At 42.5% G+C, this 17,364-nt stretch overlaps 2 pseudogenes; both read left to right on the plus strand.

Moving 5' to 3' along the window:
* On the plus strand, window positions 1-92 carry LOC115933589 (uncharacterized; annotated as a pseudogene).
* A 15,282-nt stretch (window positions 93-15,374) lies between these two features.
* On the plus strand, window positions 15,375-15,883 carry LOC101138159 (transcription factor BTF3-like; annotated as a pseudogene).
* The last annotated feature ends 1,481 nt before the right edge of the window (window positions 15,884-17,364 follow it).

Here is a 17,364-nt window from a genome sequence, read left to right on the forward strand (position 1 = left end):
TAAAATAAAATAAAATAGGAACAATGCAGAGAAGATTAGCAAGGCCCTTGCACAAGGATGTCATGAAAATGTGCAAAGCATTCCATATATTTTATCTGAAGTGTTCTCATCATGTACACACACAAAAACATAACTATGTCAGGTGATGATTAATTAGCTTGATTCTGGTGATTATTCCACAATGCACACATGTTTCAAAACATCGAGTGGTACACCTTAAATATATACAATTCAAATTTGTCAATTATACCTTATTAAAGCAGCAGCAGAAGAAGGGGTGTTACCAAACTGCCCAAAACTGTAGCTGCCACAGCCCCCTCTGCCCTTCCTGTTCTCTTTTTCCTGCCTTTCTATACTTGGGATCTTTGGCTTATGTGTGTTAAATTGGATGTTATGAAAAACAAGAAATATTCAAGCTTTCTATGTATTAAGATTTAGTAGTGTATAAACTTTGATCCACTTTATATTTTTCAGTAGAGGGAACCATGTAGAATAGCTGGCATCAGAATTTTCTGGATTTTTTTCCTCAAGTGATACCACTAAAATGGGAACCTGAAGATTTTTATAAGCAAATGTAGGCTAACATTGATTTTAAAAAAAGCCGCCAATATGCTATAGCAGTGAATGTTGCAACCAAAATGAATTTCCTTAATTATAATCAGGTGAGTTTGAGACTAGGAAAAACAGCTTGTTTACCCATTTAATCACCACCTATAGATAAGAAGCTCAGAGATTTTCCGGGTGAATGAGGCCCCTGGTAAATATATCTCTGTCTTGTGGACAGTAAAATGATTCAACAAATGTCATATGTAGTGTTTAGCTCTTGAGGAGACCTATGGCCTAGTTGGAACATATCCTATGTGCTGTGCCTACTGGAGGGTAGCATGAACAGATTGCTGGTAATAGCTCACTCCACACAGTGTCTGTCAGATATAAAGTGCCAGGTCAAGTAGTGACCACATGCAATGCGGACACCATGATTTTTCCACTTCTCTCAGTTAATAAAAAGCTTTTAAGAGGCTGGGCATGGTGGCTCATGCCTGTAATCCCAACAATTTGGGAGGCTGAGGCGGGCAGATAGCCTGAGGTTAGGAGTTCAAGACCAGCCTGGCCAACATGGCGAAACCCTGTCTCTACTAAAAATACAAAAATTAGCTGGGTGTGGTGGTTCATGCCTGTAATCCCAGCTACTTGGGAGGCTGAGGCAGGGAGAATCGCTTGAACCCGGGAATCGGAAGTTGCAGTGAGCCGAGGTCATGCCATTACACTCCAGCCTGGGCAACAGAGGGAGACTCTGTCTCAAAAAAACAAAAACAAAAACAAAAACATGAATTCTAGAGTCAGACTGCTTGGGTCCAAATATTGGCTCTAGCACCTAATAAATAATTAGCCGCATTAACCTCTTCATGCCTCACTTTCTTTTCTATGAAATGCAGATAAAATATTACCTCCCTCCAGGTATTGGCATATCACTAGCAATGAACATACTTGGTGCCAGATCTTGTTTTATATGTGCAATTTTATGAAAAAAAAAGAAAAGAAAAGAAATCAGGGCAGCCGGGGGCATTGGTTCACACCTATAATCCTAGCACTTTGGAAGGCCAAGGCGGGAGGACCACTTGGTCAGGATTTCCAGACCAGCCTTGGCAACATGGCACAACCTCATCTCTACTAAAAATACCAAACAATAGCCGGTTGTGGTTGCGCACGTCTTTAGTCCCAGCCTATAGTCCCAGCTACTTTGGAGGCTGAGGCACGAGAATCGCTTCATCCCGGGAGGTGGAGGTTGTAGTGAGCCCAGGTCGCGTCATCTCCAGCCTGGGCAGCAGAGCAAGACTCCATCTTAAAAAAAAAGAAAAAAAGAAAAGAAAAACCAGAACTTTCGGAAGAAATGTCTGGTTCCAGGACTGGAACAGAGAAAAACCAAGATCCACCTGGAACATGTCATGATGCCAAAAAGTAAATGCTGAAAAAATGATGGGGCATGTTGAAGAAACACAGGAGCCAACTTGAAGGGGATCCCAAGACAAATCTGGGACAATTTAAGCAGCAAAATAAATAATGATAGTAATAGGTTGTAACTCGTGGAATAAAACAAATATCCCTATGTCCAGAGTGATAACAAGTTGAATAAATAAATCACTGGGAGAGTGGAGGAAGTTCTTTACAGTAGAATTCCAAGTAATAAATGATGAAGAAGTGATGGAAACAAAATTACCATTTGCCAGATACCATAGTAAAAATTGTTTCAGGCAAGAGTCGTTCACAAATGCTAAAATTGGTGGGCTAAAAGGAGAAATGGGATTTTTTAATACAGTGTCACAGTATCTCCCCAGAAGATATTTATTAAATGGCAAAGGGAAAAGTAATGTTACAGTAGAGAAGTCTGGCAGACACCACCTTAATCAAGTGATCCAAGTTAATATTGCAGTCATGAGGCCAACATATATAACCAGATTTAATCAAAAAGAAACATCAGACAAATCCAAAGTGAGGGACACTCTACAAAACTATGGGTACACACTCTTCAGAATTGTGAAGGTCACAAAAGATAAAGAAAGATTAAGAAACTATCCCAGATTAAAGAGTAAGAAGATAAATAAATGCATTGTGTGATCTTTGATAGCATCCTGATCCAGGAAAAGGGGCACATAGGGACAGTTGACAAAATTTAAATACAGTTCATAGATGAATTAGTGGCATTTACTAGTGTTATTTTCTTTTTTTATTTTTTATTTTATTATTATTATACTTTAAGTTTTAGGGTACATGTGCACAATGTGCAGGTTAGTTACATATGTATACATGTGCCATGCTGGTGTGCTGCACCCATTAACTCATCATTTAGCATTAGGTATATCTTCTAAAGCTATCCCTCCTCCCTACCCCCACCCCACAACAGTCCCCAGAGTGTGATGTTCCCCTTCCTGTGTCCATGTTTTCTCATTGTTCAATTCCCATCTATGAGTGAGAATATGCGGTGTTTGGTTTTTTGTTCTTGCGATAGTTTACTGAGAATGATGATTTCCAATTTCATCCATGTCCCTACAAAGGACATGAACTCATCATTTTTTATGGCTGCGTAGTATTCCATGGTGTATATGTGCCACATTTTCTTAATCCAGTCTATCATTGTTGGACATTTGGGTTGGTTCCAAGTCTTTGCTATTGTGAATAGTGCCGCAATAAACATATGTGTGCATGTGTCTTTATAGCAGCATGATTTATAGTCCTTTGGGTATATACCCAGTAATGGGATGGCTGGGTCAAATGGCATTTCTAGTTCTAGATCCCTGAGGAATCACCACACTGACTTCCACAATGGTTGAACTAGTTTACAGTCCCACCAACAGTGTAAAACTGTGCCTATTTCTCCACATCGTCTCCAGCACCTGCCGTTTCCTGACTTTTTAATGATCGCCATTCTAACTGGTGTGAGATGGTATCTCATTGTGGTTTTGATTTGCATTTCTCTGATAGCCAGGGATGGTGAGCATTTTTTCATGTGTTTGTTGGCTGCATAAATGTCTTCTTTTGAGAAGTGTCTGTTCATATCCTTTGCCCACTTTTTGATGGGGTAGTTTGTTTTTTTCTTGTTAATTTGTTTGAGTTCATTGTAGATACTGGATATTAGCCCTTTGTCAGATGAGTAGGTTGCGAAAATGTTCTCCCATTTTGTAGGTTGCCTTTTCACTCTGATGGTAGTTTCTTTTGCTGTGCAGAAGCTCTTTAGTTTCATTAGATCCCATTTGTCAATTTTGGCTTTTGTTGCCATTGTTTTTGGTGTTTTAGTCATGAAGTCCTTGCCCATGCCTATGTCCTGAATGGTAATGCCTAGGTTTTCTTCTAGGGTTTTTATGGTTTTAGGTCTAACATGTAAGTCTTTAATCCATCTTGAATTAATTTTTGTATAAGGTGTAAGGAACGGATCCAGTTTCAGCTATCTACATATGGCTAGCCAGTTTTCCCAGCATCATTTATTAAATAGGGAATCCTTTCCCCATTGCTTGTTTTTCTCAGGTTTGTCAAAGATCAGATAGTTGTAGATATGCGGTGTTATTTCTGAGGGCTCTGTTCTGTTCCATTGATCTATATCTCTGTTTTGGTACCAGTACCATGCTGTTTTGGTTACTGTAGCCTTGCAATATAGTTTGAAGTCAGGTAGTGTGATGCCTCCAGCTTTGTTCTTTTGGCTTAGGATTGACTTGGCGATGCGGGCTCTTTTTTGGTTCCATATGAACTTTAAAGTAGTTTTTTTTTCCAATTTTGTGAAGAAAGTCATTGGTAGCTTGATGGGGATGGCATTGAATCTATAAATTACCTTGGGCAGTATGGCCATTTTCACGATATTGATTCTTCCTACCCATGAGCATGGAATGTTCTTCCATTTGTTTGTGTCCTCTTTTATTTCATTGAGTAGTGGTTTGTAGTTCTCCTTGAAGAGGTCCTTCACATCCCTTGTAAGTTGGATTCCTAGGTATTTTATTCTCTTTGAAGCAATTGTGAATGGTAGTTCACTCATGATTTGGCTCTCTGTTTGTCTGTTATTGGTGTATAAGAATGCTTGTGATTTTTGTACATTGATTTTGTATCCTGAGACTTTGCTGAAGTTGCTTATCAGCTTAAGGAGATTTTGGGCTGAGACAATGGGGTTTTCTAGATATACAATCATGTTATCTGCAAACAGGGACAATTTGACTTCCTCTTTTCCTAATTGAATACCCTTTATTTCCTTCTTTTGCCTGATTGCCCTGGCCAGAACTTCCAACACTATGTTGAATAGGAGTGGTGAGAGAGGGCATCCCTGTCTTGTGCCAGTTTTCAAAGGGAATGCTTCCAGTTTTTGCCTATTCAGTATGATATTGGCTGTGGGTTTGTCATAGATAGCTCTTATTATTTTGAGATACGTCCCATCAATACCTAATTTATTGAGAGTTTTTAGCATGAAGGTTGTTGAATTTTGTCAAAGGCCTTTTCTGCATCTATTGAGATAATCGTGTGGTTTTTATCTTTGGTTCTGTTTATATGCTGGATTACATTTATTGATTTGCATATATTGAACCAGGCTTGCATCCCAGGGATGAAGCCAACTTGATCTTGGTGGATAAGCTTTTTGATGTGCTGCTGGATTCGGTTTGCCAGTATTTTATTGAGGATTTTTGCATCGATGTTCATCAAGGATATTGGTCTAAAATTCTCTTTTTTGGTTGTGTCTCTGCCAGGCTTTGGTATCAGGATGATGCTGGCCTCATAAAATGAGTTAGGGAGGATTCCCTGTTTTTCTATTGATTGGAATAGTTTCAGAAGGAATGGTACCAGTTCCTCCTTGTACCTCTGGTAGAATTCGGCTATGAATCCATCTGGTCCTGGACTATTTTTGGTTGGTAAGCTATTGATTATTGCCACAATTTCAGAGCCTGTTATTGGTCTATTCAGAGATTCAACTTCTTCCTGGTTTAGTCTTGGAAGAATGTATGTGTCGAGGAATTTATCCATTTCTTCTAGATTTTCTAGTTTATTTGCGTAGAGGTGTTTGTAGTATTCTCTGATGGTAGTTTGTATTTCTGTGGGATCGGTGGTGATATCCCCTTTATCATTTTTTATTGCATCTATTTGATTCTTCTCTCTTTTCTTCTTTATTAGTCTTGCTAGTGGTCTATCAATTTTGTTGATCCTTTCAAAAAACTGGTTCCTGGATTCATTAATTTTTTGAAGGGTTTTTTGTGACTCTATTTCCTTCAGTTCTGCTCTAATTTTAGTCATTTCTTGCCTTCTGCTAGCTTTTGAATGTGTTTGCTCTTGCTTTTCTAGTTCTTTTAATTGTGATGTTAGGGTGTCAATTTTGGATCTTTCCTGCTTTCTCTTGTGGGCATTTGGTGCTATAAATTTCCCTCTACACACTGCTTTGAATGTGTCCTAGAGATTCTGGTATGTTGTGTCTTTCTTCTCATTGGTTTCAAAGAACATCTTTATTTCTGCCTTCATTTCGTTATGTACCCAGTAGTCATTCAGGAGCAGGTTGTTCAGTTTCCATGTAGTTGAGGGGTTTTGAGTGAGTTTCTTAATCCTGAGTCCTAATTTGATTGCACTGTGGTCTGAGAGACAGTTTGTTATAATGTCTGATCTTTTACATTTGCTGAGGAGTGCTTTACTTCCAACTACGTGGTCAATTTTGGAATAGGTGTGGTGTGGTGCTGAAAAAAATGTATATTCTGTTGATTTGGGGTGGAGAGTTCTGTAGATGTCTATTAGGTCCACTTGGTGCAGAGCTGAGTTTAATTCCTGGGTATCCTTGTTAACTTTCTGTCTCGTTGATCTGTCTAATGTTGACAGTGGGGTGTTAAAGTCTCCCATTATTATTGTGTGGGAGTCTAAGTCTCTTTGTAGGTCTCTAAGGACTTGCTTTATGAATCTGGGTGCTCCTGTATTGGGTGCAAATATATTTAGGATAGTTAGCTCTTCTTGTTGAATTGATCCCTTTACCATTATGTAATGGCCTTCTTTGTCTCTTTTGATCTTTGTTGGTTTCAAGTCTGTTTTATCCGAGACTAGGATTGCAACCCCTGCCTTTTTTTGTTTTCCATTTGCTTGGAAGATCTTCCTCCATCCTTTTATTTTGAGTCTATGTGTGTCTCTGCATGTGAGATGGGTTTCCTGAATACAGCACACTGATGGGTCTTGAGTCTTTATCCAATTTACCAGTCTGTGTCTTTTAATTGGAGCATTTAGTCCATTTACATTTAAAGTTAATATTGTTATGTGTGAATTTGATCCTGTCATTATGATGTTAGCTGGTTATTTTGCTCATTAGTTGATGCAGTTTCTTCCTGGCCTCGGTGGTCTTTACAATTTGGCATGATTTTGCAGTGGCTGGTACCGGTTGTTCCTTTCCATGTTTAGTGCTTCTTTCAGGAGCTCTTGAAGGGCAGGCCTGGTGGTGACAAAATCTCTCAGCATTTGCTTGTCTGTAAAGGATTTTCTTTCTCCTTCACTTATGAAGCTTAGTTTGGCTGGATATGAAATTCTGGGGTGAAAATTCTTTTCTTTATGAATGTTGAATATTGGCCCCCACTCTCTTCTGGCTTGTAGAGTTTCTGCCAAGAGATCCACTGTTAGTCTGATGGGCTTCCCTTTGTGGGTAACCCGACCTTTGTCTCTGGCTGCCCTTAACATTTTTTCCTTCATTTCAACTTTGGTGAATCTGACAATTATGTGTCTTGGAGTTGCTGTTCTTGAGGAGTATCTTTGTGGTGTTCTCTGTATTTCCTGAATCTGAATGTTGGCCTGCCTTATTAGACTGGGGAAGTTCTCCTGAATAATATCCTGCAGAGTGTTTTCCAGCTTGGTTCCATTCTCCCCGTCACTTTCAGGTACACCAATCAGACGTAGATTTGGTCTTTTCACATAGTCCCATATTTCTTGGAGGCTTTGTTCATTTCTTTTTATTCTTTTTTCTGTAAATTCCCTTCTCGCTTCATTTCATTCATTTCATCTTCCATCACTGATAGCCTTTCTTCCAGTTGATCACATCGGCTCCTGAGGCTTCTGCATTCTTCACGTAGTTCTCGAGCCTTGGTTTTCAGCTCCATCAGCTCCTTTAAGCACTCCTCTGTATTGGTTATTCTAGTTACACATTCGTCTAAATTTTTTTCAAAGTTTTCAACTTCTTTGCCTTTGGTTTGAATTTCCTCCTGTAGCTCGGAGTAGTTTGATCGTCTGAAGCCTTCTTCTCTCAACTCATCGAAGTCATTCTCCATCCAGCTTTGTTCTGTTGCTGGTGAGGAGCTGCATTCCTTTGGAGGAGGAGAGGCACTCTGCTTTTTAGAGTTTCCAGTTTTTCTGCTCTGTTTTTTCCCCATCTTTGTGGTTTTATCTACTTTTGGTCTTTGATGATGGTGATGTACAGATGGGGTTTTGGTGTGGATGTCCTTTCTGTTTGTTAGTTTTCCTTCTAACAGACAGGACCCTCAGCTGCAGGTCTGTTGGAGTTTGCTAGAGGTCCACTCCAGACCCTGTTTGCCTGGGTACCAGCAGCGGTGGCTGCAGAACAGTGGATTTTCATGAACCATGAATGCTGCTGTCTGATCGTTCCTCTGGAAGTTTTGTCTCAGAGGAGTACCCGGCCGTGTGAGGTGTCAGTCTGCCTCTACTGGGGGGTGCCTCCCAGTTAGGCTGCTCGGGGGTCAGGGGTCAGGGACCCACTTGAGGAGGCAGTCTGCCCGTTCTCAGATCTCCAGCTGCATGCTGGTAGAACCACTGCTCTCTTCAAAGCTGTCAGACAGGGACATTGAAGTCTACAGAGGTAACTGCTGTCTTTTTGTTTGTCTGTGCCCTGCCCCCAGAGGTGGGGCCTACAGAGGCAGGCAGGCCTCCTTGAGCTGTGGTGGGCTCCACCCAGTTCAAGCTTCCCGGCTGCTTTGTTTACCTAAGCAAGCCTGGGCAATGGCGGGCGCCCCTCCCCCAGCCTCGCTGCCGCCTTGCAGTTTGATCTCAGACTGCTGTGCTAGCAATCAGCGAGACTCCATGGGCGTAGGATCCTCTGAGCCTTGTGCGGGATATAATCTCCTGGTGCGCCGTTTTTTAAGCTGGTCGGAAAAGCGCAGTATTGGGGTGGGAGTGACCCGATTTTCCAGGTGCTGTCTGTCACCCCTTTCTTTGAGTAGGAAAGGGAACTCCCTGACCCCTTGTGCCTCCCGAGTGAGGCAATGCCTTGCCCTGCTTCGGCTCACGCACGGTGCACTGCACCCACTGACCTGCGCCCACTGTCTGGCACTCCCTAGTGAGATGAACCCGGTACCTCGGATGGAAATGCAGAAATCACCCGTCTTCTGTGTCGCTCATGCTGGGAGCTATAGACCAGAGCTGTTCCTATTCAGCCATCTTGGCTCCACCCTACTAGTGTTATTTTCTTGATTTTGATCATTTTACTTATTTATGTAAGATTAAACATTTGGAGAAGTTGGGTGAAGAGTGTGCAAGAATTCTTTGCACTATTTTTGCTATTCATTTGTAAGTCTAAAATGTTTCATAATGAAAACTTTAAAAATATATATTAATATATATATTCCTGTTTACAAGTCTTTCCAGACTCTTTTAATATATGTATTAGCAATAGACATATTTGTATATAGATAGAGCTTTGTTTTGATTTGTTTTACAGAAATGGAATTGCATTGTACATGACTCTTTTTTTTTTCTACTCAACAATTGTATTAGCTCCTTTTTGGGTGTTGGCTTATCTCATAAAGACCTAGTTTGCTTCCTCCTCCTTAAAGAGGCTCCAGACAACCATATCTCTCCTATATGACATCATTCCTTGGTCACAGATAATCAGACCACGTGTGGACATCTGACTCAAACTGGGACATCAGATTCTTTCTACAAGGAATTTGAAACTGGGACCATAATATTCTTATTCAGACTGAGCTATTCTTCTGAGTGAAGGAAATGTTAAAACTTCAAAGCGGAGGTACAACTGTAACCCGATGTATGAATTGAAAAGTAGAGACAATTGCAAGGCAGAGAGATGAGACCAAGAAGCAGGGACAAGATATGAGAAGGCACTTCCTGGGATCCTAGTTGATAACCAGTTTCTTATCTCATGCTCTTTCTGAGGACTTCTGCTGTGGGATTCCACAAGATGCATTCAAATCTTTATAATACATTTCCTTTAATGCTCATGCCAGCTCTCAAGAGGCAGAGCTCACATCAGTTATATTTTCAAAATTAATTTGAGGTGGAGCACGGTGGCTCATGCCTGTAATCCTAGCACTTTGGGAGGCTGAGGCGTGTGGATCACTTGACATAAGGAGTTCTAAACCAGCCTGGCCAACTTGGTGAAACCTCGTCTCTACTAAAAAAAAAAAAAAAAAAAAAAATCTGGGTGTGGTGGTGGATGCCTGTAATCCCAGCTACTCAGGAGGCTGAGGCTGAAGAATCACTTGAACCTGGGAGGCAGAGGTTGCAGTGAGCCAAGATTGCAACACTGCACTCCAGCCTGGGTGAGACAGCGAGATTCCATCAAAAACAACAACAAAAAACTAATTATCAAAAATTGTAATTGTTTATGTAAAGAATTGCTGGCCAGGCACGGTGGCTCACACTGTACACAGCACTTTGGGAGGCTGAGGCAGGCGGATCACTTGAGGTCAGGAGCTCAAGACCAGCCTGGCCAACATGGTGAAACCCCATCGCTTCTAAAAATACAAAATTAGCTGGGCGTGGGGGCACACGCTTGTAATCCCAGCTACTGGGAGGCTAAGGCAGGAGAATCACTTGAACCTGGGAGGGCAGAATTGCAGTGACCCAAGATCCTGCCATTACACTCCAGCCTGGGCAACAAGAGACAAACTCAGTCTCAAACAAAAAAAATTGTTAACTAGGTACTGATGAACTGAAAGTGCTAAAGGAAAACACTTGTTGAATAAACAATTTTTCATTGAAAAACTTCTATAGAAAAATTACATGAATAGTACAAAGGAACACCTGTATACCTTTCAGCTGGATTGACCAATTGACTTTCTCCATGTTTGCTTTCTTTTTTTTTTTTTAGATGGAGTCTCGCTCTCTCACCCAGGCTGGAGTGAAGTGGCACAATCTCGGCTCACTGCAACCTCTGCCTCCTGGGTTCAAGTGATTCTCCAGCCTCAGCCTACCGAGTAGCTGGGATTACAGGTGCCCACCACCACGCCCAGCTAATTTTTGTATTTTTGTAGAGATGAGGATTCACCATGTCGGCCAGGCTGGTTTTGAACTTCTGACTTCAGGTGATCCACTTGCCTTGGCCTCCTAAAGTGCTGGGATTATGGATGTGAGCCACTACACCTGGCCTATTTTCTTATTTTTTAAAACATTTATTGATGAATCATTCAGACACATTTAAACGTCGCTTTTGAAGATTTCAAAAGTTTCTATGAAAAAGTCCTTATGCATTAGAGATGCATACCGGAAGTATTTATGGCTGAAATGGCATGTCTGAGGTTTGCTTTAAGGTACATCAGCAAGGCCAGGTGCTGTGGCTCATGCCTGTAACCACAACACTTTGGGAGGTCAAGGCAGAATGATCACTTGAAGCCAGGAGTTCAAGACCAGCCTGGCCAACATGGCAAAACCCCATCTGTACTGAAAATACAAAAATTAGCTGGATGTGGTGGCCCATGCCTGTAATCCCAGCTACTTGGGAGGCTGAAGCACAAGAATTGATTGAATCCAAGAGACAGAGGTTGCAGTGAGCAAAGATTGCACCACTGCACTTCAGCCTGGGCAACAGATTGAGACTCTGTCTTAAAAAAATAAAAATAAAAATAAAGTACATCAGCAAAAAGAGACAAAAAGTGGGGGAGGGAGGTGTAAATAATAAAGCAAAATCAGCAAAATAGTGACCACTGTTAAACCTAAGTCATGGGTTTATTATACTATTTTCTCTATTTTTATGTATGTTTGAAAATTTACAAACAGAAAAGTAAAAAAAAAAAGTTCCCTTAACTATTTCTTTAAAAAAAAAAATAGATCAAATTGGAACCATTTGGCATTATATTATGTAAAATCCAGCTCTTGGCTGGGCGTGGTGGTTCATGCCTGTAATCCCAGTACTTTGGGAGGCTGAGGTGGGAGGATTGCTTGAGCCCAGGAGCTTGAGAGCAGCTTGGACAACATAGCAAGACCCTATCGCTGAAACAAGAAAAATTTAAAAACAAATTAGCCAGGCATGATGGTGCACACCTGTAGTCCCAGCTATTCAGGAGGCTTAGGTGGGAGGCTCGCTTGAGCCCAAGAGGTCAAGGCTGCAGTGAGTAGTGATTGCACCACTGCATTCCAGCCTGGGCAATGGAAAAAACTTAAAAAAAAAGAAAGAAAGAAAGAGAGAGAGAGAAAAAGAAAGAAAGAAAGGAAGGAAGAGAAAGAAAGAAAAGAAAGAAAGAAAGAAAGAAAGAAAGAAAGAAAGAAAGAAAAGAAAAATCAAGGTTATATTAGCTTTATATAAAGAGTTAGAAAATGTTTTCTCTTTTTTTATTCTTTGAAAATATATACTGTATTGTTATAGGATCTTTGGTGTATTACTTTTCTGGCCAGAAATCTCTGTGGTCAGTGGTACCTTTGCCCAAGTTATTGTCCTGTGTCCAGGAAGAATGAGGTACACAGACAAGTGGAGGGTGAGCAAGATGAAGAGGAGCTTTATAGAGTGTTAGAACAGCTCAGAGGAGACCTGTAGTGGGTGACTCCTGTCTGCAGGCAAGTCGTCCTGGCAAACATTCAGGCCTTAGCAGAGAGGGTGGCTCCTCTCTGTAGCTGGTCATTCCAGCGTCTGCAGCTCTCAGTGGAGAGGAGGCCCTGGAGAAGGTAGCTCCTCTCTGCAGCTGGTTTTCCCAGTGTCTGCCCTGGCTGTGGTTGAGTCTAGGGGTTTTTATGGTCTTCAGAGGGGTGAAATGCATGCTGATTGGTCCACAAGCAGCCATGGGTGAGCCCAGGAAAAGGCGCCATGAGTTCTGCCTCCAGTACACAGGACTGGCAGCCCAGCCCCCAGCTTTCAGGTCTTCCCCTGCCTAAAGGTGGGGCTTCACCAGCTTCCTGCCCCCTTCTGCCCAGGAACCTGTCTGCCTCCGGCTGCTGTTCATGTTTCACAGGCTATTCATGCCAAGGGACACCTGCAAGCCAATGCTGAGCTGCCCTCAGCCTCCCCTCGGCTTCCCTCCCGCACCCGTGGGTGCCCAAAGTCCGGAGGGGACTGAGGCAGCAGGGGGCTGGCATGTCAGGGCTGCCCCAATCATGTGCCCACCTGGTTGGGCTGTGACAGTGCCTGGGCTCGGCCCCAACCTTGCTCCACAATTGCAGTGGGTACTGGGAGCAGGGAGAGGCCAGGCAGTGGGAGCAGGCACTTTGATCCTGTGGGGGGCCTTCCTGGGCCCCCGGGAGCACAGAGATGCCCAGTTCCGAAGCCAGGCTTGGGCAGCTGCAGCTGCACCCAGGGAGATCCTGCCTCACTAACTCGGAAGGGGTGAGGCTCCCATTTGTCCCCAGCTCCCGCCAGCTCCATGGAATGTGCAGTCCCAGCCACACCTCCGAGATGGGAGCAGGCACTGACAGCAGGAGAAACCAGGCAATGAGAGCAAGCACTTCTGAGCCTGCAGGGGGAAGGGAGATCTTCCTGGGCACCCAAGACCACAGAGATGCTGGGGTCTGGACCTGCACCAGAGTAGCTGCAGTGGCACCCAGGGAGACTTGGGCAGCACCTCCCTCCTGCAGCCATCATGGCAGCAGCTACTCTAGATGGGCTGCTGCTGCCACCAGCATTAGTTTCCTATTGCTGCTGTAACAAATTACCACAAAGTTAGTAGCCTGAAACACTGCAAATATATTATCTTTCAGTTCTGGAAGTCAGAAGTCCAAAATAGGTTAGCAGGCTGTATTCCTTCTGGAGGTTCTGAGGGAAAATCTGTTTCCTTGCCTTTTGCAGCTTCTACTTCTAGACGCTATCTATATTTCAAGATTCATGATCCCTTTGAAGATCTTCTATCTTCCAAGTTGACAGTATAACATCTTCAAATTTCTCTCACTCTCTGACACATTTATCTCCTTTTATAAGGGCCCCTGTGATTGCACTGAGCCCACCTGGATAATCCAGGATACTCTTTCCATCTCAAGATCTTTAATGTAGTCACATCTGCAAAGCCTTTTTCCCCTTGAAAAGTAACATATTCAGTTTTCAGGGATTGGGAGGTATACATCTTTGGGGTACTATTATTCTTTCTCCAAAATATGTGTAAGCTTAGTGTTATTTCTTCCTTAAATGTTTGGAAGAACGTACCAGTGAAACCATGTGGGACTGAGGTTTTATTTGTGGGAAGGTTTATAATAATACATTTAAGTTATTTAGTACGTAATAGACTCTTCAGGCTTGGTATGGTGACTTGTGTCTGTAATTGCAGCACTTTGGGAGGCCAAGGCTTCAAACTCTTGGCCTCAAGTGATCCTTCTGCCTCAGCCTCATGAGTAGGTGGGACTATAGGCACATGTCACAATGGCTGGCTTTGATCACTGATTTTTGATGTTACTATTTTAATTGTTTTGGGGCACCATAAACCACATCCATATAACATGGTAAACTTACTCAATAAAGGTTGTGTGTGTTCCGACTGTCCCACCAACTAGCTATTATCCCGTCTCTGTCTCTCTCCTCTGGCCTTCATGTGAGACAACAATATTAAAATTAATCTACTTAATAACCCTACAACAGCCTCTGAGTATTCAAATGAAAGAAAGAGTTGGATGTCTCTCACTTTAAATCAAAAGCCAAGAATGATTAATTTTACAACGAAGATTAATGTTAGTTGTCATTTTCTCAAGGCATGTTAAAAGCCAAGATAGGCCAAAAGCTAGCCTCTTATGCCGAACAGTCAAGTTGTGAATGAAAAGGAAAAGTTCTTTTTTTTTTTTTTTTGAGCCGTCACCCAGGCTGGAATGCAGTAGCATGATGATGGCTCACTGTAGCCTTGACCTCCGGAGCTCAAGCCATCTTCCTACTTTGGCCTACCCCAAGTCGTTAGGACCACAGACGTGAGCCACCATGCCTGGCTAATTTTTAAATTTTTTGTAGAGACTGGGTCTCCGCATGTTGCTCAGGGTGGTCAAAAGCTCCTGGGCTCAAGCAATGTGCCCACCTTGGCCTCTTAAAGTGCTGGGATTACAGGCATGAGCCACTGCACTAAGTCTAAGAAATGTTCTTGAAAGAAATTAACACGCAAATAAGAAAGTGAGAATGTGAGAAAGTGAGAAAGGCTGTTGCCAATATGGAGAAAGTTTTAGTGGTCTGGATAGATCAAACCAGCCACAACATTCCCTTAATTTAAGGCAAGAAAGTTAGCAAGGCCCTAACTCTCTTCAGTTCTGTGAAGCTGAGACAGGTAAGCACGCTGCAAAAGAAAAGTTGGAAGGTAGTGGAGGTTGGTTCATGAAATTTCATGAAGAAGCTGTCTCCATAACATGAAAGTGCAAGGTGAACAGCAAGTGTTAATACAGAAGCTGCAGCAAATTATCCAGAAGACCTAGCTAAGATTATTGATCAAGGTGGCTACACTAAATAACAGATTTTTAATGTATACAAAATAGCCTTCTATCAGAGGAAGATGCCATCTAGGACTTTCAAAGCTAGAGAGAAGTCAATGCCTAGCTTCAAAGAACAGACTGACTTTCTTGGTGGGGGCTAATGCAGCTGGTGACTTTAACTTGAAGCCGATGCTCATTTAGCATTCCAAAAATTCTAAGGCCCTTAAGAATTACGCTAAATTGGTGTGTACGCCTAATCTCAGCTGGTCCACCCAAGACCCCCTGAGCACCAACCCTAGTCCCCTAGGTGGCCCTTTATCCACTCCGACAAGATGGAAGAAGCAATCATGAACCAGGAAAAACTCGCAAACTGCAGGCACAAGTGCGCATTGGTGGGAAAGAACTGCTTGCAGAAAGAAGGTGGTTCATAGAGCAGCCGCAGCAGATGATAAAAAACTTCAGTTCTCCTTAAAGAAGTTAGGGGTAAACAATATCTCTGGTATTGAAGAGGTGAATATGTTTACAAACCAAGGAACAGTAACCACTTTAACAACCCTAAAGTTCAGGCATCTCTGGCAGCGAACACTTTCACCATTACAGGCCATGCTCAGATAAAGCAGCTGGCAGAAATGCTACCCAGCATCTTAAACCAGCTTGGTACAGGCAGTCCAACTAGTTTAAGGAGACTGGCTGAAGCTCTGCCCAAACAATCTGTGGATGGAAAAGCACCACTTGCTACTGGCGAGGATGATGATGATGAAGTTCCAGATCTTGTGGAGAAATTTGAAGAGGCTTCCAAGAATGGGGCAAACTGAATTGAGTCAACTTCTGAAGATAAAACTTAAAGTTACTGGGAGCTGATATTTTATATTATGACTGCTTTTTAAGAAATTTTTGTTTATGGATCTGATAAAATCTAGATCTCTAATATTTTTAAGCCCAAGCCCCTTGGACACTGCAGCTCTTTTCAGTTTTTGCTTATACACAGTTCATTCTTTGCAGCTAATTAAACCAAAGAAACTTGGGAATCAAGTTTGAAACAAAGGTTAATAAAGTTCTTTGCCTAGTTAAAAAAAAAAAAGAATTATGCTACATCTCCTCTGCCTGTGCTCTATTAAAGGAGCACCAAAGTCCACCTGACAGCACATCTGTTTACAGCATGGTTTACCGAATATTATAAGCCCACTGTTGAGACCTGCTGCTCAGGAAAAAAAAAGATTCCTTTCAAAATAACATTGCTAGGGCCCAGTGCAGTGGCTCACGCCTGTAATCCCAGCACTTTGGGAGGCTGAGGCAGGTGGATCACGAGGTCAGGAGTTCGAGACCAGCCTGACCAACATGGTGAAACCCCATCTCTACTAAAAATACAAAAATTAGCATGGCGTGGTGGCGTGTGCCTGTAATCCCAGCTACTCGGGAGGCTGAGGCAGGAGAATCGCTTGAACCAGGGAGGCAGAGGTTGCAGTGAGCTGAGATTGCACCACTGCACTCCAGCTTGGGCAACAGAGCAAGATTCCATCTAAAATAAATAAATAAATAAATAAAAATAACATTGCTCACTGACAATGTACCTGGTCATCTAAGAGCCCTGCTGGAGGTGTACAAGGAGATTAATGTTTTCATGCCTGCTAACACAACATCCATTCTGCGGCCCACAGATCAAGGAATAATTCAACTTGCATCTTGTTATTTGTTTGGAGAAAAAGTCTCAAAGTGTTGTTTCCCTCTGCTCTCACACCACAACAATCAACACAGAAGCCTTCTGTGGCTAAATGTGTGGGGATTTTTCCCACCAACAAGCAGTGAACACCAATCTGATACTACCTGGAGACAGATCAGATCCCACAGGTTGAGGGCTCAGTCCTCAAGGCTAATCCCCAAGCTTCAGACACAAGTCACAAGTCTGGGCCTGGTGAACTTCTGCCTGTCTTCAAGTTGGAGTCCCCACAACCACTTCTTTGGGTTCAATTGATTTGCTGGAGTGGCTCACCGAACTCAGGGAAACATTTATTAATACATTTACTGGTTTATTATAAAGGACATTACAAAGGATACACATGAAGAGAAGTATACAGTGAGGTATAGGTGAAGGAGCACGGAGGTTCCATGTCTTCTCTGAGTGCACCATACTGTAGGAACCTCCACATATTCAGCTATCTGGAAGCACTCCAAATCCTGCTCTTTTGGGTTTCAGAGAGGTTTCGTTACATAGGCATGATTAATTAAACCATTGGCCATTGGTGTTCAATTAACCTTTGTCCCCTTATCCCCTCACTGGAGGTTGGGGGATGGGGTTGAAAGTCCCTATGCTCTAATCATGCT

The sequence above is a fragment of the Gorilla gorilla genome, chromosome 12, assembly GCF_029281585.2.
Source record: "Gorilla gorilla gorilla isolate KB3781 chromosome 12, NHGRI_mGorGor1-v2.1_pri, whole genome shotgun sequence".
Taxonomy (NCBI): Eukaryota; Metazoa; Chordata; class Mammalia; order Primates; family Hominidae; genus Gorilla; species Gorilla gorilla.